Genomic DNA, 22,135 nt, shown 5'->3' on the forward strand with positions numbered 1-22,135 from the left:
AACAAATATAAAAGTACTTACTAATCAGTTAGTGTTGTAACTGTAACAACTGCTAGTGCAAGCTACTATTAGTTAAACAGTGGAACTGTCATTACTGTCATTATCCTGTAGCAATTGTGGTTGCAAGACACTACTATTTAAGCAGCCACCTGTAAAAGTATACAAGTTGCTTTACTAACTTTGAATGGTGTTTCCCCCCTTCTGAAAATAAATATTGGTACTGTTTTATTCTTCTTAACTGAATGAGTGTAAAAGCTTACCAAAAGAATATACCTACCTTGAAATACATTAGAGCTCATTACAAGTGCGCCGATCCGATAACAACGGTGCCGATAAGCCTACCGGCACCATTGTTACCGGACCGGCACACTACGCCTCTGCAGGCGGGTGCCATCCCGCCCGACAGGGTCAGACCTGGCGGGCGGAACACCACCTGCTCACAGAGTTTCACGGAAGCACCGGCAGCTTCCGTGGTCCCCATTCCCAGGGACTGATTGGGAATGGGGAGTTACAAAATTACAGGCGCCTGACTTCACAGCCACCGGGGTTGTAATATCCTGGTGTTACCGGAAAGTCAGGCTCCAGTGATTTGTTTCGAGTCTGGCGGCAAGCCGCCGTTATCACCGGAAGGCTTACCGCCAGACTCGAAATAAGCCCCATTGTGTCTTTCTTAAGGTGTACCATTGGGATTTGCTTTCCCTGCTCTGCTTCATACAGAGCCAAAACAGTATTTGAGTTAATACTTCTCTTTGAGTTGCTGCTTGCCCCTCTTAAAAGTATATAGGTCTTACTCACCTTGAATAGTTGCTGCTCTTCTACATTTGTAACACTGGATTGTGCTTCCCTCAAATTGCATTGCTGCTATTCTAAAATAGTTCATAATGTTCTTACTCACCTTAGAAACTATATTATACACTTCTTAAAAGTATACTGGGTATAACTAGCTATGAAGATAGCGGATAGTTAAGTACCAATAGGTCAATTACTTACCTTGAAATACATTGTATCTTTCATAAAGTGTAATAGGGTTTTGCTTTCCCTGAATTACTTAGTGCATTCCAAAATAGTTATTGAGTGTTCATCCTTATCATTGAGTAGCTTAAGACCTCTCCAGAAACAATGAGTTGCCTTATTAGCTCTGAACTGTGTTCTACAACGTAATATCTGTTACAAGGTGTATACTTGTAACTGGGTTGGTTTATTAACTGATTTCTGTAACTCAGTGTCACTGCATGGCTGACAGGGTCTGCTACCCTTGAATTACCAACGATATTCTAAAAGTATATCTAACCTGGTTTTACTCCCCATGCATAGCTGACTGCCATTCTGAATGTGTTGTAGGTTTGACTCACCATGTACTGCTGATTGCTATTCTTAATAAGGTTATACTTTGGGTTGTATCCCAGAAGTATTGAGTTTATTTTCATAATTGTGTTTGTATGATATGTTATAGTACTTATTTCCCCAAGATTTATCTTGGCCTAGTTGTATTTAAATAAACCCTTTATTTTTACAATACATAGGGCCTCATCACGAGTTGGGCGGTAACGCCGGCGCTATTAGCGCCGGCGTTAATAGCCCTACCGCCAAACCCCCAGGCGCTATTAGCGCCGGATCACAGGTTTGGCGGAAGGGTTATTGCCCATTCCCCATTGGGCCCATTTGGGAATTCCTCATTCCCCATTGGGCCCAATGGGGAAAATTCGTGCTATTACTGCCGGCAGATTTCCCGCCAGTGGTAATAGCGCCGAAAATTGACAATTTCGCTGCGGATTTCCCCCCAGCTTAGAGGTGGGGGGAAATCCACCAGAGCCATCATCTGGCGGACCCTTAAATGCGGCGGTAATAGCGCTACTGCCGTATTTAAGGGTTACCGCCAGACTCGTGATGAGGCCCATGGTGTTTCAGTGTTTCTTGGGACCATATGTATGCTACAATTTCTCTGTACCAAGCTACATTCCTCCCTCCTAAGGTAAGCCTGGCTGCCCTGTCCATGCTACCAACCTTCTCAGATGGTACAGCCTTATGCTAAGGATGGAGCTTATGTACTGTCTCAGATGTATGGTTTTATGAAGCCCTTACAAAACTGTCCTAACAGAGAGATTATTGATAAGAGGTGAGGGGTGTGCGTGTTAAGCTATGTATGATATGTTACTGGGCTTTGTACCACACTCCGCTGCCATTTGCATGGTCTATACATACGCTGTCATTTGTATACCACCGTTATCCCATTAGTATGGCCTCAACGTTCTTGTGGGGGAACGTCCTTGGGTGACCGAAGTCCAATTTATGGGAACAATTATCAGAGAGGTGCATAATGCGTGTGTGTATTTGGCCAAAATAGGGAGCAGGTGGGATGACCGAGCCTAAGTAAGCTACGCATGAAGTTCAGGCATGTGGATGGGTGCTGAGAGGAGGTCGGGGGCGAGCGTGAGTGGAAGAGACTCGTTATGTGTCCAGCTGCACCAACATTTCTGTTGTAGCATAGCTGCATTCTGATCGCAGAGATGTTGTGCTTTATGTTTAGTTTGGTTCATGGGTCGAATGCCTGTGGGAATGCGGACGTGCCTGCGGCTGAAGTTACATAAGCATGGAGTGCGACAGATTTAATAGTTTGGCTATACTACAAAGAATATCTTAGTTCCGACTGTTCACCCTATTCTAGAAGGCCTAGGTTGATGAAGATTAGTGGCTACCTACTGCATGCAGCCAGCTGTAATATGGTTCATCTAGGATCACTCCATAGGCTACATTCTCTATTCTCCTAGATTCAATACATTGGGTGCATCCTAGCTTAACCTAGAATCAGTATATTTTGGCAAAACTCCACAATCACCTAGATTCAGTACATAGAATACATTCTACGTTCACCTACATTCAGTACATAGAGAGCATTATACATTCACATCGAATACAGTGCATTGGGTACATTGTACATTCACCTGGATTCAGTGCCTTGGCATCATTCTACATTCCCTGGATTCCATATATTGGCCACACTCTACATTCACCTCTATTTAATTCATTGGCTATATTCTGCATTCATCTAGAAGTCACACTAGCTACATTCGTCTAGATTTAGTGCATATGCTACACCCTACCTTCACATTAGCTGCCATTAGGTTAGGTTAGTGGGGAGAGAGGCAGAATGCAAGATAGGTCTGATGCCTGTAGACTGTAGTACCCTGTGTTTTGTGGACATGTCTGTTTCTAGGTGTTCTGTGTTGAGAGCACGTATGGTACCTGTGTCCGGAAATGATCCTTGCATGCCTATAGTATGAGGATATGTTGGTCAGGACTATGATAGATAAGTGGTTGGAGAGGTGTAGCGTATGATGTGTGATGCCTATTGGAAGAGGTGTACAATTGACATTTGTGGGTGACTTGTTTTAGATCATAGCATTTAAGCATATCCGTGTGCGGAGCAGTCAGAGACGACATCAATGTTCAACTGGCAACCCTTCGGTTTGCCCATGGCAGCATCCTGGTAGTGGCACATCTTTGGTAGGAAGATTGTCAGGAAAAGTCCTGAGGTACCCCTGAATGGTCGGAACTTCCTAGCATCCGACTTCATGTAGACCATGGGCCTAAATCACATTATGGGGGAGACATACAAGAGCAGTTAGTAGTGGTTACCTTGTCAACAGGAGATTTAAAATTCTCCAGAGAAACATCCCTGCACGGGAAATCTAGGAGAAGAATTGCAATTGGGCCAAAATCACAGAAGTACACCTTGGAGCAAAAGCAGCATTACAGTGCGATTACAGTGGGTTGAATAGGGGCAAATCTCAGCAGGCAGGATCACAGGTTGGGTAATTACAATTATTTGATCAGATGGCCTATGTATTTAAGGTTTTTGTAAACCTAATAAATTCAGGATGCCCATCATTAATATTCATGAGAGAAATTTGCATACAAGGGTTCTAAATGTATGCACATTTTTCTGTCATGAATATTAATGAGGGATATCCTGAACTGCAAAAATGACAATGCGCTGACTTTGCCCGGCGAAAATACACTTTGCACGTTTCCATGAATCAGGGTTTGTGTTAGCAATGCAAAGTCACTTTTCAGCAGTACAAATTCACTTTGAACCGGGCAAATATTCCATGAATCGGGCCTATAGTGTCTAGCCCTACAATCCCACGATCTGGCTTCAAACCCTTGTGGCGGCACTGCCTACTTCGAGAGGATGCAGCCCAATTATTCAGGTTTATTTGTAATGCCTTAAACACACAGGGTGGAAAAGGAAGGCGTCCCCTCCCCCAAAAAGTGGATGGACACCGTCGATCCGCGTGGTCCCTTTACTTGTGCCCTGTCAGGGAAGCTTAACATACCTTGTTCTGTATAGGCTGGCCTTGCAGAGAGCCCTGAATGCACAGAGAAGCCATTTGGGTCAGAAAGGACCACACAGTGCTTCATACAGACCAATCTTATGCATGATCAGCCTTTAATCTTTCAACTTGAATTTCGCAACTCAATTAATGAGTAAAACAGGATCAAGCTTTGCACTTGTTTAATAATTAAGATCTGAACTTGAACCACGGCACGTAGCCAAAAGTTCCCACCATTAGTGGAAATAGTTTACATCTAAACTCGCCCGCATCAATCATTTACTACTGGTTCATGCAAACACTCCTAGGACAGGCACCTGGGCTACACTGTTTTTACTATGCTCTCTGGATGGGGAAACACTCATAGATTCAATGCCTGGCGTACAATGGATTGATGGGGACACCTCATTCTCGTTCCTCTACTAAAATTCCCATCAACCGTTGCCAGCATAGTCAATGGTGAGGGGATAATGGGAGTCATAGTACAAAACGTATGGAGAGCCAAAGGCTGCAGACCCCTGGCCTAGAGGGAGTCACCCACAATACAGATACGCCTTTGCAGCTTAGTGTTGGTTCCCCTGCCCAATTTTCATTAGCATGCTCAGCTTAGACATTAAGACAGTAGGCAGTGGTTACATCCTCAAAATGTTCTGCCAAGATATTAATCACAGTGGGAGGCATTTTGTGTGCCTGAAAAGAGGATCTGTATTATGAGGGGTGGGTGGCATAGTGCGAACCACCCTCCAAAAAGAGAAAACCAGGGCAACTAAAAAGAGGAGGCATGAAGAACTATACAAGGATGCATTTTTGGGGATGAAAATGTTGGCATTTGGCTAATGAAACCATGTTGAACTCCTCAAGAACTGGGATGTCATTTCAACAAAATGCCAAGGGTAGCCAAAGTGACATCACACCATCCTTGACCTCTGACATCACAGGAAGTGATGTCATTTGACCCCATCCCAAAGTGACATCGCCCCTTGACAAAGCAGGAAGTGGCATCACATAGCGTTGTTCCTAAGTACGCTACAAAAACGATATCACTGTAATGTGATATACATTCATACTAGAATGGATCACCATATTTATCCTTAATATCAGTGTGTATAGGCCCATATTACCAAATTACTGTGAATGCAAGCAGACCTCCAAGGCCAAATGATAATGATGTGTTATTATATAGCACTTTCACTTAAGCCCTTTTTATAGAACAAATATACATACAATATCACACAAACTGTGTTGGTACTCATTTATCGACCTCAAAAGGATGAAAGGCTGAGTTGGCCTTGCCAGGATTCAAACCTGCAGATCACTCACACATCCCAGCAGCGAGTGCTCAACCCACTGAGCTATCTCACCGGCTATAGCTACCTTACTGGCTCCAGTAAAATGAGCAATTACATGTCGGAATGTTTTCAAAGTCAGAAAGCAAATTACACCTTGTAGTGGATACCATTAAACTGGTAACTAAGATTTAACAGCAGGCCAGTTCATCTGCAGGTCTGGTGCAAAGTTGGCCGCAAGTCAAGCCTCCGTGGATCTACTTTACAGGCTTCAAAGGTTGGCAGAATACATACCATTTGGAGGGTTCATAACTTTGTAGTAAAGAATTTAGAGAAGCACAGGGAAAGCAGTGCACTCAGTACTCTGGGCACTCGTTACCTCATACATGCAAACAAGCATCCTGAAAACCTGATTCACAGAGTGTTTTCCTATGGCAATGCGCAATTATAAAACACTTCTGTGAATAAGGCCCTAATTGTGGCACAATGAAATCAAGGGCCACTTTATGTGCTATGGTCAAACATTTCTACACTGTACACAAACTTTTTAGGCACAAGGATTTTGTCAAGTGACCGAGGACACCAAGATGGAATGTAACAGAGACAACGGCAGAAAAAAATCCGCTATAACTGCAACTTGCAAAAATCAAAATACATAGCCCGAAATGGATGCTTATTCTACTGTAAATGGTTTTTGGGCGTTTTTGTCTGCATTGTGAATTTGCGGTGTTTAAGAACAGACTAAATCTGTGACTCACTCCGTAAAATGTGCCTGAAATAAACCTTTAATGAATCTAGCAATTATCGAATAGAATTCCAGAAAGACAAATTATTTGTTAATCCTATTCTTTCTTAGGGTCACTTCTCAAAGTGTTATGCTTGTGGAATCCCGTGTTTTTTAAGAGACCTCAACAAGAAAGCCAGCCACTCCAGAAACAAAGAGCCACATGGCACTGGCCACAGCCCAGGAGCTTCCATTTAATAAAGAAGACCCCCGGCGACCCCAAATGACGTCCCTGATCAAGACATAGTGAACCTGATCTGTACAACCCCCCCTCACTGTTGTCAGACGGATAGTGCAGTAAGGGGAAGGCACAGCATGCAAACACCCCATTTTCTACCCAAAACTAGTAAAAGCAGATTAGGCTTTCTCGGTGGCAGCTGCAAAGTTGTGGAGTCATCTTTCTCTCCCACTAAAATCAACTGAAGATTTTGGAGTTTTAAAGAAATTGATAAAAAAGATTTCTCTTGCCTTATGTTTTTTTGGGTCAGTTGTGAATTCATTGATAACAGAATGTCACTTTTACATTGATGGATACGCCCTACAAAAATGTGTAGCATAACATAACATGCACCGTTTCAGAAAATGTGCAGAGGCCTGTGCATCTACCCAATACCTACACCCCACATGCAAGCAAAAACAAAATCAATAAGTTGCGTTCAGATTCTGATGCGTTCTCCCGGCACCAAATGCAGCAATGTCAAATCCATACAGGAAAAGGTTGAAAGTATTTCAATTGTTGCTGCCGCTCAACGAAAGACAATTATGGTAATTTCAAGGGCTGTTCTGGGCTGAGGCATAGTGTCACTGTGCAAATGTTAATGCAATTTCGTGGCCAGGCATTACTTTTTCCGCTGTTGCAAACCTTATTTGGCTGTCTGGTGGGTGTTAGGAAAGATTTCTCTTTTGGCAACTTTCCCTCCATAGTTCTGTAGACCCCCAAACATTTTGCTTTTGTTTTTGAATCTGTCCTGACTTTTTACAGGGAAGTGAAGCCTTTAGCTTCACTTCCCTGGCCTTTTGCTCATTTAGTTATGGGGAAACTGATTAGTCCTTCAGACTATCAGTCCTGGGAAACTATGTTTCCCTTTTGTCTTTTTACCTTTTACCTTTTTGGTAACTTTTCAACACTGCACTCAGCATTTTACACTGCAGTTCAATGGGGATACATTTGTATCACCATAGGCTTTTACTCTTGGGATTTTTGGTTACTTTTATATGTCCCTAGAGTCAAATTGGTGGCAGAAATTATATTTTGACCGTTTTTGTGTTCTTTCTAGTGTCCACATTCGCGTTTAACGTGTATGGCTACTAAACTTGGCTTGTGACCTAAAATGGCCATGCCATGAGATTTCTGCTTGTTCTTTGACCATATTGCTGTTTGGCCATCTTTCCTGCCTTGCCAGTTCAGGAAAGGTCATGTGTGGCCATATAAGGTCATGCACTTGCCCGGGAAAGCCCCAGCTTTCCCTGGCTAGTGATGGCTTTGTGAGTGTGTGGCACAGGAAGGTTGGGGGGCTGTCTCCACATCTGTGATGCCTGAAGGTCTGAGGGTGGGAAGTGAGTCAAACCACAGTTGTCCCTGATTGGACCCCTTCTGGCTGTTTGAATGGTGCAGAGCCTTACCATTGATGGATTTGGACTTGCTTCCGGGTTGGATTTTGGATAAGAAGAGGGCTCTTGCAGCCATTTCTTCAGATCAGCATTGGAGGAGTATCCTGTGTAGAAGAACAGCTGACTGCAAATCCAAATAAAACTCCTGAAGAGGCCTGGCATCCCTTTTCTGGGACGGCCCACTCAAGCCCTGTTGAACTATCTCATCTGTGAATGCCCTGTGCAGTGCTTCAACCCCTGGACTGGCAGGACCAACAAGTCTCAATGTGTTCTCGAGGATCCAGCCACCCTGAGCCTTTGGATGGGTCGCTGGCCCACCCGGTGAACTGACCAGCTTTCTAGTGCGAAGCCTCACTAGGACCGTCGCCATTCCATGTTCACTGCTGGAACTTTGGTAGTCATCAAATTGTGGTGTAAGTCTCCTTCCTGTCAAATTTCAGCCTCCCAAGTTCAAGGGAGCATGCTCTTAAAGGTCTTCTTCAACCGCGACTGGAAGGACACCTGCCATTGCCTGTGTGCGGTGGCCATTTCTGGAGCTTGTCTTCCCCCATCTGGTGAAGTGTCCTGAAGAGGTCTGCATCGGTTCTTTCTGTATTTCTTCATCACCAAAGTTGCACTCTACTCCAGGAACCGACCGGAAGAATCCTTGCATCCGCAGGTCCTGGGCACCTCTCACTGGTACCAATGGCAGGAGCAACCCCCAGTCGACCCATCTAGTCCTCTGGGAAGATCAGAGTCAGAGGGGTTAATAAGCACAAAGCATTTGTCCACCCTGTTCTCCTTAGAACAAACCTGAGGTATTCTTCAAATCAACATATTTTTGATCATCGCGGCTGAAGCAATTGTACCTCAAACCTCAAAAATAGAAACACATTTTTATCTACCAGTAACTTTGTTGCATATCTTCTCTGGAACATTCACCGACACAAAAACGTTTTCTACATCAAACCCTTCCTGGGGAGAAGCATTGTGACTTTGGGGCAGAATTCCCCACTCTTCATAGGGACTGGACGTCTGAAGCTGAAGATATTTCTTGTAACTTGGTTCCATCTTACTGCATCACTTGCTTTCCTTCTTTTATTGATTAAGTAATTGAATGCCTTTTATAAGAACCTATGGTGACTGTATATATGTTTATAACTGGGTGTTGTGTGATATTACACCTGCTTGTTTCATTTTCTAGTGTGTGTTTTGGGCCTAGAATAAAGTATTTTTGCACTTACCTGTTTCAGTTCAATTTGTGTGTGTTTCACTGTGTGGACTCATTGTGGACCACGGACCCCACTCATTCCCTCATGAGAATAGCCTTGAGAGCTCTCCATTTCTACCTTCATTGGGTTTTGGCTAACCTCTCAGAGTTCCCCTGTTCACTATAACTAAGGTGGCCTCCTAAAATCTGTCCACCCGACCAGATTCTCGAAATCTATCTTAACAGTGGGGATACCCAATGTAAGGTGAAAAGGTTATGCTCCACACCTATGACACCATTAGAGCTTGCTCCCGTTGAGCAACACAGGCATATGAAATATCCAGAAAATATGACTTAACGTGGGTATTTCCTATGACCATGCATTCTGGCGTTTTCAATGACACCTCTGGATTATAGATCCACTGTGCACTTGAGGTGCCAGTGTTTACACTAATATTACAGATTCTGATGCTCAGCCATCGTGCAATTGAACAAATTGTATTGATGCATCAACAAATGCAGGTGCTATGCAGAGGCGGAGAGCGAGGAGACGATAGGATTGCGTTGGTGGCAGACATTGCAAATTTCCGCAGGGTTGATGCTATAAGCATTGTGCATGCATGGTGCAGGAGGTATCATGGGGGGCGATCGCATGAATGCAGTCGAAGGCTTGTTTCATGAGAAGATGCCGCTCGGATGCCGAAACTTCTCATTACACCTCTGCAGTGTGTGAAGGCAGCCTGCAATGGCCCGGTGATAGCCAGGATGACAAATGCAGCCTCACCCAGGGAGATTTTGGCGGGTCAAGAACAAGGCTGGAAGGGGTCCATTTAACTGCATGGATTGCGTGAAAAGGACCAGATTGTGGGTAAGCAAAGAATGATAGATCCTTGCTGCTTTCATGAGGTGACAGCATGGATCTGGAAGATGGATCAGAAAGACCACTCCCGCCTCTTCCAGCAGCTCTGGGCTACAAGTCCGCCTGCATCTCCACCTTCATTGAATTTTCAAGGGGGTCGGAGATGCTGGAATCCATGGGGACTCATATTAATACCACCCACCATTCACGTGTACGGCGGCCGGCATTAACAATGTGTGCAACAGGTGCAAAAAAGCATGGAAACCAAGGACTGCCCAGTGTACGAAAGACTCACCATTGCACTGTGGCTGTGGACATGTAAGAGTCCGAAGCCGGGTCCCCGCCAGGCAATGTGTGCAATATTTAAAATGACTCACTAAAGGTTTTCCAGTGTGCATGTACTGCAAACACTGCCCAAACAGCAATCAAGTGGCCTCTGAAAGGCTAAAAATGACTGGTTTATTGGAAATGTGGCGATTCCTCAACATTAGTTGCCTCTGTTGGCCAAGCTAGGTTTGAATAGTCAGTCACAGGTCAGGCTTCTCTGCGACTCCGAAAGATTGGTAGGGGTCGGGAAAGAACAGTCATGGCAGGCTCTCGTGACATTTGACCGACACCCCCATAGCTCTGTTTCAGTGAGATTGTGAAGCCTATTTCCTCATGAAGAGAGCCCAATGTGGTAGGTGACTGGGCCCCCCAAACTCCTCCCGTGCACACCCATACATGGGTCCCTCCGGATTTGTCATATTATAAAATGTGAGTGGATAATTTTATAGAAATCGTTGGCAGGAGGCTGTGAAAAGCATGGCATGGTTATTAGGCGTGATAATTGTATACACGACTAATTTTAGTGAAGAATCATGGTGAGATCAAAAGGTGAGTAACTCCAAGGTCAACATATGAGAAGAGCCATACCGAATTCCACAATCCGAATCATGCCAAGGGCAACAGATGAAAACAATCACGCAGAGTTCAAGAGGGGGGAAAAGACTATGCCAAGGTCATTAGGCGAGAAGAATCATGCTGAGATGAATGGATGGAGGCAAGATACAGTCCACTCGTGAGACCAAGGATTATGGTGAGGCGGAAAGGTGGCTGGAGCCCAACAGCCAGCTCAGAAAAATGATGCCCAGGTCAACAGATCCGCGCAAGAGGCATGCCCAGCTCAACGAGTGAGAAAAGGAACTATGTTGAGAGCACAAATCAGGGTGAGAAGACGACTCGGATTAGGTGAGCAGGTGAGAAGAATTATGCCACAATTACCAGGTGCCAAATCAAGGTCAAGAGTTGAGAAGACTTGTGACGAGGTCAACAGTAAATAGGATTATATCGCCGATAACAGGTGCCATATCAGGGTTCAGTGGGTGAGAAGACTCATGTCGAGGTGAACAGGCGAGAAGAATTATGTCCCATTTAACAGGTGAGAAGACTCCTGCTGAGATCAACAGACAAGATAACTCTTGCAGAGGTCAAGAGGTGGCAAGAAACATCCAAGATCAATGGGCGAGAACAAGATCAACGCCATGGATAGCAGATAAGACCAAGACGTGTGTGGATGTTGACAGGTGAGCGCAAGAATTATGCCGAGGTCAGTGAGTGCAGAACTATCCTGGGTCCCTTTTATTCTCTCCAAAGGGCGTCTTTGTCTTTTAAAAGGCCACAAAGATAGTGTGGATGTTTTATTTTTTTTTGCTGCCATACCGCAAGAATTCAATTACTTTCGACATTCCTTTCATGCACTCGGGGCAGATAGTGCTTATCAATCGGCCCCTTCTGTAAGTGCTCGTTGATTACAGAGTCAGGGCTCCTTCCTGCCGTTGCCACGCAGGCCTGTAATTTCCGGCCTCCTCTGCAAGAGCATTTTTATGAAGCGTGGATTAACCTTTGCTTCTCTCCTGTCTGCATGTACCTGACTGCCCACTGTGAGCCATCAACTGGTTCCCGCTTTGTCACGCTTCGCACTCTGTCTTCTCCAACCGCCGCTTCTAGCGGCAGAAACAAATGACGCAGTTCAACGGCATCGGTGCTGCTCTCACGATATGAGCCAGGCTGGGGGCCATCTTGAACTCCAGATGACGGCCTGGGACAGCTCCCAATTGAGTTACATTGGGACAGAAAGAAAGAACTGCATAACTCTTCATGAGCATGAACCACGAACCACAACAAAAAAATACCCCATCCAACTCCTCCCTATTTAATATTTAATATTAATTAGCACTGAGTGAAGCGCCCACTCCAGCCTCCCCTGTGGGAGTTTTTTTTTACCGCGATATTTTTTCTTTAAAAAACCCATCGAATTTTTTTGGGGGAGTAGCGGGGGTTCCCCACCCAACCCCGACCCAACCCCCAAACCCCCCCATTTTCTAAAAAAATTCGATGGGTTTTTAAAAAAAAATATCGCGGTAAAAAAAAACAGTGAAAAAACATCCCGCGACAAAAGGACGTCGTACCAGGAGAAGCATTATCCGCACACCTGAAAGTAAACTATTTTATTACTGATTGGCACACTTCAACGAGTGATAGCATATGAAAAGTTACCAGTTGCTTAATGGGACCGATCTGGCATAACCTTGCACTTTAATTCTCTTTATTCATCACTATATTAGGTATTTGTCTGCATAGTACCGAGGGCGGTAATGGTGGTAAATTCTCTTGATGTCAGGCCGGGGCACTCTATTAGGATGCTGGTATATTGGAGCATGCACTGGGTCGGCCCTCCATCCTCTCATAATGTTTATTTTCTTGCACTCGTACCATATATTCCTTCTTTTCTGTCTTCCTCTTCTGATGCATTCTACCCCCTTTCTCTCCTCATACATTTTTTTACTTCTCTTCCTTCCTCTCGCCAATCATACATTTTCTTTCACACATGTACTACCTTGCGTACACTGTGTATATTGCCTTTCACTTGCATGTTTTCCTTTACAACCGGACATTCTCTCACTGCAAATTCTTCGTTTATTCCAATATACACCTTCTTTCCGTTCTAACCCTTCTCCCTCCCATCATTGTCTTTTGCTTATATTTCCTCGCCCATTATACTTTTTCTGTCCCCTGTGGTCCTTTATCACTCCCATTATACACACAAGTTTTGCTTACACAGTTCCTTTCTCCAACGTTTAGACTCTGCTATCAGCCACTTTCCTTCCTTGTATTCTTCTCTCTCGCATTACAGATTTTGTTGTCCGCCTATTCACTCCTAGCATGCATGTTATCCACTTGTGTGTTCTTCTTCCCCATCATATAGTTAATCTCAGTTAAACGTCTTCAGATCTCAACACTGCATCCGTGGACAATACCTGCACTCCTTTGGCAAAATCCTTGTCCAGATCCTCAAATTTGTTTGAGCTTCATAGGAGGCAGGCATTTCGATGTACAGAGGTCTAGGGTAATAGAGCTCTCCCCTTATAACAACCCTCAATTAAGCTTATATTTATTTATTTTTGCATTAATTTCAGCGCATAAAACCCAGAGGCATCTAGGCGCTAGTTACAGGAAGTGCATAGTACAGTAGAGAAGCGCAAGAGTACTCATAATGGTTACAGACAGAATGAGTGTAATAGTTACAGACAGAATCTCAACCACAAAAACAAAACAGCGCCTTGGTGTAAAGCGCTCAGCGCCTTGGTGTAAAGCGCTCAATAAATAAATAAATAAATCAATTAATCAAAACAAAAACAAAAAAAAAGCAAACAACGTTGCTTTTTTGATCCATTTATCATATTCACCTCTCCTCAAGGTGCCTTGAGGCGGTTAAGTTTGCAGAGCTGTGCTATAGAAGTTCATTCATTCCATTCTACATTGCCTTTCACTTCAATGTTCTCCCCTCCTATATCATACATTGGGGCCCATTACAAGTTCGGCAGCAGGGGAAGAAATACCAGTAAAATGGCGTTTACTGCCCCTTTACCACCACCTTCCTGCAACGCAGAATTCCAAGATGGAAGGTGAAGTGGATGAATCACCTCCAGCAAAAAAGCTGGAGGTGAATCATCCACTTTGCCTCCAAAAATCAGCGCAATTACCACTCGTGGTAAATCGAACAAAATCCCAATGGAGTCCAATGGGCCCCCAAACATGGCAATTAACACCACCTTACAGCAACTCGGAATCCCACAATAAATCTGTGAGAACAAGTGGTGGTAACGGTGAACAAATTTAGCAGTAATTCCATTGAAATTACTGCCAAACTCATAATGAGGCCCAATTTTCTTTTCTTTCTTATACTTCTATCCTCCTTCTTTATGACGCCCGCCTAGATCGTTTCTCTCACTCTCTCTCTCTCTCGCTTTCTCTTTCTCTCCCCCGCCCAGCCCCCTATGAAATCAGGAGGCGAGCTCCGTCTGCCTACCCCTCTTCACTTACGTTCTGTACATTGACCAATCATACATTAAATCCGATTTGTATTTCAGCGATTAGTTATGAACATGCAGCCTATCAGCAGCCCGAGCTGGGATATTGACTCTCAAACCATTCCCCAAATGTGGTAGACCGCGAACCCTGATCAAGCCCACCTTCCTGTATCCTTGATTCTGCAAGAAAAGAGAATGCACTATTCCCGGCCTGGTGAACGCAGCGACTACCTAGCCCAACCTCTGGGAGAATGCTCTGCTCCCTCCTGGGCGCAGCCTTCTATTATCCTGGATAATTGTCTGAGAATTTGCAGGTGTAACCCTTCTAGCCCAGGGCCCTGCTCTGGATTAAGCGTGTTTAGCAGGCCCACTCGGTCTCCATTACAGAGGTCTGATGCCTCCCCACTGATACAGAGCCTAATCCCCATCTTTGCTGCTTGATCCCTCAACTGATTTTGTTTAAAGTGCCGCAAAATACTTTCCGAATTTCATATCAATCTGCCCATCACTTGGATGATGAGCCACCCACTAAGGTTACCTCCATCTACTCATCAGGAGGATGGGGGGCTGAAATATTTGACCTATTTTTAAAACTTTCCAGCCAGCAACCTTCAGTTTTGCTATTTTTATTAGTGATATCTATGTCCGCTCCGCGGACTCACTTCCCTGTTCGGTCCACGGATTGGCCATTGATTGGCTGTTCTGTACGTGGACTGGCCTCCGATTGGACAAAAATGTGCAGACTTTTGCGTGGTCCACAGACATCAGGACGCGCTCGTTGATTGGCTGGTGGGAAAACGTGAAATGCGTCGGTTTTCCTGAAACGCCCGCCATCTTGGATTCGCAGACTTTTTTGGGGTCCGCGGACAGCGTGGTGAAAACATTTTTTTAAAAAAAGCAGCATTTCACTTGTCAAACTCAAACAATCTCTGGGGATGGGGGGGGCTGAGGATGGGATGGGATATGCCCATAAGAAGCCAAAAAACTGATTGTTTCACCCCCCGAAAGTCTGCAAACACTCCAGATGTCCTGGGGCAGTCCTGTGGTGTTCGCGGACACTTCAGATGTCCTAGGACATCTGTACCTATTTCTGCATTACAGGGTTGGGGAAAAGCAGTTTTTGGATGGCTTATAACTTTTGCGCCACTCAGTGAAACTGCATGTAATTTAGCAATTTTATTCTAGGACTAATCCTGAATGTTTTTGCAAAGTTTTGTGGGATTCTGTCAAGAGGGGGCAAAATTAGAGGCGGGTCCCAAAATATTGTAAAGGCATCTAAATAAATGTGGTGTCCTTTGACGAATCTGCACAACATTTGGCAAAACAATTTTGGATCTAGATATAAATGGTTTTCTAAAGTTTGGTTGGATTTACTCAAGAGGGGGCAAAATTAGAGGGGGGTCTCAACATTTCTAGATGGTTTATAACTTTGTTGCTATTTGACGAATGTGGACAGAGGTTTTGAGAAAGATTATAGACACAACCTTCAATGTTTGTGTAAAGACTGAATGGATTTGTCAAGTGGGGGCTAAGTTATATGACTATTGTATGTACATACATTTTGACACTTTAAAAAAAATAAAACATGGGCGGGTTTCGAGCAAACTCGTGGGGAGCATTGGCAAGGACATTAAAGCATGGTTTTCCAAATGTGCCCGTGTTTTATTTTTTGACAAGTGTAATAATGTAGGTACAAAAAATAGTCATATACCTTTGGTGACTGAGGTATAGCCTGTGGCTGTGGGCAGTTGCCAGATTGTCTGGGTCATAGCATAAGGTCATTACGCGGACAATCTGGCTACTGCCCATGACCGCTAGGGATGAAAAATGGTGTTAAAATGGCTATGTCTATCTGGGACCGGCTATGTGGTAAAGTTGTTCGAAGGTAGGATAGGTTTGAAAGGGAAAACAGTGCCTGTGGTAACATGTTCATAGGGTTTTGCAGGCTGCCATGGCAAGGGAAGAGAGGGTGTGTACAGAGCCCCACCTTATTTTTCTATGTTGGCTGTCTTGGAAAAGTATCTATGTGTTAGCACCCTGGGTTCCCGCTTTGGGAACTAGGGGTGCTAATGGCCTTTATCCCCCATTTCAGGGGCTGCAATGGACGATAATGGTCCGTAGCCCTCCTTATTTATTTATTAATTTATAACGCACCAATACCCGCAGACATCAGGCTGTGTGGTTACAGTATTTGTTAAAGATGATGAGGTGGAGGAAAACAGCTTACTACTTGCTGAGAAAGGAACAACCTTTCTGAGAGCATTGCGGTCATTGGATTTGGGGTGGCGGCGCATGGAAGTGGTCCCGTAGGAGTACTGTCCAGGTAGTCTGCGACTGAGTACACTCAGTGCATTTCACTTTGGTAGCTTTAGCCTTTGGTACACTCTCAACAGTAGCATAGAACTGGGACACCCATTATTTGATCTTGGTGTTAGAAGTAGGCACTTCCTCTACCTCATCTTCTTTGTCCTCTTCATTGTCTTTGAAACTACTGTGCTTCTTTTGTTGTGAAGGTCCTCCAGTTGGTGGTGGTAGTGTCTCTTGGGGAGGAGTGATGGCAATAACTGATGCCATTTTTAAGATAAATAGCAGTTTTGATAAAATTCTTCCAAGTATCTACTGTGTACTAGCTTGGTAATTGATAATGAGTACGAAAAGGTGTAGGGGGTGTGCAAGGGAAATTTTGAAGCTGAAAGTTCCTAGATCAGTAGAAAATGCAGTTCCGAACTGTCCACGAAGGACGGATCTTATTGTGAAATGCGGACGGGTTCTCGGACACGTCATCATGCCACGTGCTAGCATATGGTCACATGGCACTGTCCGGAATATCCGCGATGAAGTCAGATGTTCGTGGACATTTACGGATGCAAAATCAGTTGAAAAAGTTGCAAAAAGTGTATAGAAGTGTTAAAAATTATGCTAGAAGGTGGGAAATAGCAGGGTTTTAAGGTGAAACTTTGTAAATTGCACCCAAATATTTCTATATTGGGTAAGTAGGATATTAGTAGGTTGTAGGAAAATAGCACACACTGGTAAAATGAACAAACTTTGTTAAAGGGACGTTATGGTTAAGTTGCACTAATAAAAACCTATGAAATTAATTGAAAAAACTTTGTTAAAGGGACGTTATGGTTACAAGTAAAACCGAAAAACCTCAGAAATTCACCAGTTACGTTAAACTAAGCAACCATAACTTGTGCCACCACCGTGCACTGCTAAGACTAACACCCAGGACATTAAAGATGACATCACAAATGTCATTGATGACATCACTGATGACATCACATATCTGGTCCACTGGTTTTTGTTCACTGAAATATCTAGGCCAGGTGGTTTTATTCACTGAAAGTCAGAATATTAAAATTTAAAATGTGTTATATATCTAGATGTTAACCTTGTCATATGTTCTTAAAGTACTTTTCTTAGGATTTGGTCTCAGCTCATGGGACACATACATGGGGCAATACACAGGCCTCAAACACACAATTAATTTGTATACATGAAGATAAACTTTAATGTTATTAACATTTTCTGGTGAGGCTGGTTCTTTCTTCCTTACTTTAGTTTCCCTGTATGTGCCTCTGATTTGTATGCATTGCGGGTCTTCATATGCATTGTTTGCACTAGCACAAGTGTGTAGTAAATGTTGAATTGTTTGCTAGTTATTACATGTTTAACATTACTCAAAACTCTGATAAGGTAGCATTCATTATTTTGCTATCCAAAATTACTAGATTATACATATTGTACTTCTATAGTGCATGCTGCAGCCATTGCCTATGCTCATGTATGATTAGGTTCCTGTATTAACAACACTCCAATACAATGTTGTTTAGATGAGTACATTCTTTAATAGATTAAGTAGTTCACAATAACAAATGCTGCTACGTCCTCCTGTATCGATTTGATTGTGTTATCAGAATGCTTAATGAGGGCATCTCTAAAACTTCAAATTCCTACGACAATTTTGAGTGACCATAATCCTAAAATTACAATTTTGGATTGTGGGGCGTGGCTAGGAAGCCATGGAGTAGGACGTGTCTCGTGCATGGTTCCTGCCGATCCGTGACTGATCCTGGAAGAAACAGTGCAGATATCATGCTCCGAGGCATACAAACTGATTCATGTATTCATAAATATGCCAAGCACAGATGAGCGTGAAAAGCTAATGGGATGCGCACAGCACTGACCTAATGAGCGCCCGACAAGTTTCGGTTCAGCAAGCAGAGGAGGAGGCAGCCAAGATGGCCGGCGGGAACAAAGGACGAGCAGTGAGACAAACGGACCCGGATGCTGCGATTATGGAATAAGGACTTGCGGGCTCCAGCGACTTGCAGCGGGACAGCAGCGAAAAAGCTGTCATCATTAGGCACCATTGGTCATATGGTGAGATCGGGCGCCCGTTGATTGCTAATAGAGGCTGTCGCACGGAGGAGACCAGCCCCCTGCAGTGTGCAGGGCACATGGAAATGAAAAGTGGCAGAGGACCCGGGCAATGAACCACCCGCATAACATTACAAAGTAGCAATAAAGGTGCCGCTGATGAAAGCTGGATTGCTGCACGATCGGCCCCGAACAATGTGACAAACACCATGAAAGTACATCTTTAATGCCCTGATCGGACAGATGACAGAGAAGCCGTTGTGCGAGAAAAAACTCTGCAAACAATAGCGCGGATGCACTACACAAGTAGCGTTACCAATAGAATCAGGGCAGAGGTTATGGTGGATGCTCCGTAACGAAAACAGTAACAAGTGTAAGTAGGCGCATTCCGCGCCTCTAGCAAGAGGCATTGTACCTGGGTACGTACAGAGGCTGACACAATGTACTTGTAGAGATCACTGTGGAAAGGCATGGCCTGGGGCTCCGAAGACAGGAAAGTGACAAGGCTATGAGTGGGCAGAATCCGAAGTGCATGGGCACTCAGTACATTCACAACACTGGGCAGAATTGAAGCACAAGAAATTGGACCCACAGTGCACAATGGAAAGGAGGAAGTCGGGGGCGTGGCTAACTAGATTAGCTGGGAATCTCTGTAGCTCCTGCTAACGAATTTGGCAATCCCTAGCAGAGGAAACACTCATGGATTCCACAGGGTCGCAATAAACTGGCCCAGGCAAATGCTACTGAACTATCAGTGAACACCAAGAACAAAGAACAATACACGTTGAGACCACGCTGGAAGACTGAATCCAGCAACCTAGGTGCTGGTAGGGCATAATAGCGCTCAGTTACTGCCCTGCAGTGAGCTCTACAACCCCAAGGCAGGCTGATCAGGACACAACCCCCAACCCCAAGCAGACCCGCACAGCGGACGCACAACAGGGCGTCACATTGAGCAGAATTGACATCGAAACGCCCACAACATGGAAGAGCACACACTAACCCTCCCTGGGACTTTGAACGGTCCCAAACAAAACTTGAACACCACAGGAGCCGAGGCAGAAAGGAATGAACCCACATGGTCACGTGGGAGGACACAGTCCATTCTGAAAATAAGATAAGTATCCGGAGGACACCCCCTGACACAATCGGGCTGGGCCCGGACATTTTGGGCACTGAGTGGCATAAATTACATAGAGATACAGCCAACCCACTCGCTGCCCTGAGGCCGCTAGCAGAGTCGGAGAGGGGACCCACACGGTTACTTGGGAGGGCACAATCCATTCCTGCAGCTAAGAGGTAGTTTTGGGATGCTCCTGGGGCGGCCCCTCTGGGCTCAGGTGATAACGGAAGTCTGCCCCCACTGGGGCTGAAAACCACAAGTGGTGGGGCTCGCCTACGAATTCTAGCTGCAGCGCCATGCCCAACAAACCTCCGAGACTGAAAGGCAAGCAGCCTACGCTAGACGAATACGCCAGGACACTGCCTGGCTCGGAAGGGGCCAGGAGCAAGGACAGGGCCCTCGCTGGGAGCGTGGCTGCCATGGGCACGAACAGGAGGTCCTTGCCGCGATCGCTGACCTGAAGGTGGCTTGGGAGACCAAGCTTGAACTGGCCGTGACCGAATTGAAAACGGCGCTGGAGCTCAAAGTTGGGGCGGTGCAAGAAGAAGTGAATCTTCTCCGTTAAGATGTCAGTTCACTGGCGGACACACTGAGAACCTTGAGAAAGAGGTGGGCCCGAACACAGCGGACTGTGCTTCACACAAATCGGAACTTCATGCCCTGGTGCAGCGCGTGGGCAACCTAGAGAACAGGGCGGAGGAGGCAGAAGGACGGGCCCGGAGGAATAATATCTGCATCGTTGGCTTGCCGGAGGGAGCAGAGGGTCCCAACCCCACAGAGTTTATTGAAACTATGCTGCTGCAGGAGATAACCGGAGGAGTCTTGTCCCAGGGGTTCGCAGTGGAAAGGGCGCATAGGGCTCTAACGAGGAAGCCGCCTCCAGGCAACCCACCTAGGCCGGTGATCGCTAAGATACTCAACTATCGGGATCGAGAAAGAATCCTTGAACACTTCCGTAAGGGTGGAACAATACAAAGAGGGACAGCAAACATAACTGCCTACCCGGATTATACCCTGATGGTAAAACGGAGCCGTATGAACTTTGGGACTGTCAAGAGAAGACTGCGAGAAGCGGGCCACAAGTACATTTTGCTCTACCCAGAAAAGCTAAAAGTTTTCCATAAAAACAGACCCTTGTTTTTCGAAACTCCGGAAGAAGCTATGGGGTGGCTCGACATGCAAAGCTGCCCCCAGGAGTCGGGCATCCAGATGGGAGAAGGAGAAGGAAGAGATAAGTAATGGGCAGGAGGGGCACCTGAAGGTGTCTTGGCTTAAGACTATGGGACTTGATTATAGTAACTGATGTAGCGTATGGGCTGGCATGAACAGGTTGGAAAGGAACATGATCCGTGAGTACTGTGACTATTGCTTAGTTAGGGAGCCTCGCAGAGCTAGTCCTTATACTCCCATTTAGAGTTTAGTTAGGTCACCGATAGTGCGTTGACACCCTGCTGGGGTCCTGGCCTGGGTGTTCCAAGGTAGGACCAAACGCGGGGGAGCCTGATATCCAGGGATGGAGCTGGGCACCTGTTGAGGTTGGGGTAGGGTGGGAAGGGGGTTTGTAAGGGGCTGTGTGCAGTGGTTTGTTGTAGTTGGGGAGGGTGTAGAGTTGGGGTATGAGCCTACACCCCAGGACAAAAGATATGAACCATGGGAGACCTTAAGATAGTTACTTGGAATGACAGGGTGCTCAGTTATTTGAAAAGAAACAAGGTTATGATGTACCTGCGCAGACAATAAGTGGACATAGCCTTGTTACAAGAAACTCATTTAACGCAGGAAAAATTGGAAGTGATACGGAAGAAGTGCAAGGAGACGGTAGTAGGGGCAGCATACTCAGCCTACGCATGAGGGGTAATTACATGGGTGGCCCCACATGTCCCGTTCTAGTTGTTGCATTCTGCAGCGGAGTCAGACGGCAGGATGGTGGTTATGAAAGGGCTGGTGGAAAATAGAGAGATATGTATTGTAAATACTTATGCCCGAATCAGGACACGGCTGTGTACTTTAGAACCCTGTATGGTAAACCAGTGATAGTGTGGGGGGGGGCTGTGCTGTGGGGGGGATTTTAATTGCATGTTAAATCCAAACATAGATAGATCAGACGCTAAGGTAGACAGACCCACTCCGGCTGCAAAGGCATTGCGGTCCGAGGGGAAGGATGCCCACATGGCGCATGCGTGCAGAGGTGCTGAAAGACAACGTATTCAGGGA

The 22,135-nt window shown here is 45.2% G+C and overlaps 1 protein-coding gene across 1 annotated transcript in view; it reads right to left on the reverse strand.

Moving 5' to 3' along the window:
• The window catches only part of TSPEAR (thrombospondin type laminin G domain and EAR repeats), a 213,883-nt gene extending 209,489 nt beyond the window's left edge, over positions 1-4,394 (reverse strand). Inside the window, exon 1 of the mRNA XM_069615843.1 lies at positions 4,338-4,394. The gene's annotated coding sequence lies outside the window, so the exon portion shown is untranslated. The remainder of the gene's footprint in view (positions 1-4,337) is intronic.
• Positions 4,395-22,135: the final 17,741 nt, after the last annotated feature.

Source organism: Ambystoma mexicanum, chromosome 9, assembly GCF_040938575.1.
Source record: "Ambystoma mexicanum isolate Mex_15411 chromosome 9, UKY_AmexF1_1, whole genome shotgun sequence".
Lineage (NCBI taxonomy): Eukaryota > Metazoa > Chordata > Amphibia > Caudata > Ambystomatidae > Ambystoma > Ambystoma mexicanum.